This window comes from Rattus norvegicus, chromosome 2, assembly GCF_036323735.1.
Source record: "Rattus norvegicus strain BN/NHsdMcwi chromosome 2, GRCr8, whole genome shotgun sequence".
NCBI lineage: Eukaryota > Metazoa > Chordata > Mammalia > Rodentia > Muridae > Rattus > Rattus norvegicus.
This window is the reverse complement of record NC_086020.1, coordinates 202,810,240-202,811,416: the sequence shown is the minus strand read 5'-3', so window position 1 is coordinate 202,811,416 and position 1,177 is coordinate 202,810,240. Positions and strand designations below refer to the sequence as shown.

The 1,177-nt window shown below is 37.4% G+C and overlaps 1 pseudogene; it reads left to right on the top strand.

Annotated features, from left to right (window-relative positions):
• Positions 1-760: 760 nt before the first annotated feature.
• On the top strand, positions 761-873 carry LOC120101345 (small nucleolar RNA SNORA17; annotated as a pseudogene).
• The last annotated feature ends 304 nt before the right edge of the window (positions 874-1,177 follow it).

The following is a 1,177-nucleotide window of genomic DNA, read 5'->3' as shown; positions in this document are numbered from 1 at the left end:
ATCAAGATGATATCTTAATTCTGAACATCTATGCCCCAACACAAGGACACCCTCATTTGTCAAAGAAACATTCTAAAGCTTAAAGAGCACATTGGACTCCACACATTAATAGTGGAAGACTTCAACACCACACTTTCACCAATTGACAGGTCATGCAGACAAAAACTAAACAGAGAAATAACAAAACTAACAGATATTATGATGAAATGAACTAAACAGACATTTATATACTATTTCAACCAAACACAAAAGAAAATACATTCTTCTCAGTATTTCATGGGTCCTTCTCAAAAATTAACTATATAGTCAGTCAGAAAGTAAAGCTCAACAGATACAAGATGCAGGTATGATTTGATATATAACAATTGCATCAACATAATCTACCTATAAATAAACTGAAAAGAAAAAGCATATCCTCTCATTTGATACTAGAAAAGCCTTTAAAATATCCAACACCACTTCATTAAAACATATTAACAGGAGAAAGGCATGTGAATTAATGTAAATGCTTTTATATTTTTAGCAGAAAGACAAAATGTGCAAATTTATCTAAATTATGTGAAATTGCTAAAGAAAGATGAGAATTATTTTAACAAGTTTTATTCGGTGGTAACCTTTTTTTTTCTTTTTTTTTTTTTGGCCTTAGCTTCTTCATAAAGTGTCTTTTCTACAGATATTCAGAGTAAATGTTTCAATTGTTAGCTTTTATATGTAGCCTCATATCTAATAAAAAATTTTTAAAAAAAAGAAATGTTAGAATCCTGCCCTGAATGCATTACTGATATGGCTGCTGTGTGCATCTGTAGGTGGCAGAGAGGAGAGAGGCTCCGTGTTCTGACTTGTGAACATCTGAATGATTAGTAGCCTTACACTTCCCGGGGGTTGGGGAGGGGGCAACCAGACACAACCACCAGCCCTGGCCCAGGTGCTCAGACAGGAAACAAGCCTGAGGACCTACAGTCTGTCATGCACAGGCCTGAGGAGAGGTAGAGCACGCCTCATTCCAACCCTGATTAGTGTGATAAGGTACTAGTCACAGAGCTCCTGAGAACTCTGGAGAAAACTGCAGACACTCAAGAGACCCCAGTCACCATGAGGAGGGGCAAGTACATGGTGGACACTTGGAAGAGAAACTGAAACAGAAGGATCTGGGCACAGTGAAGAGAGGCAGAACTGA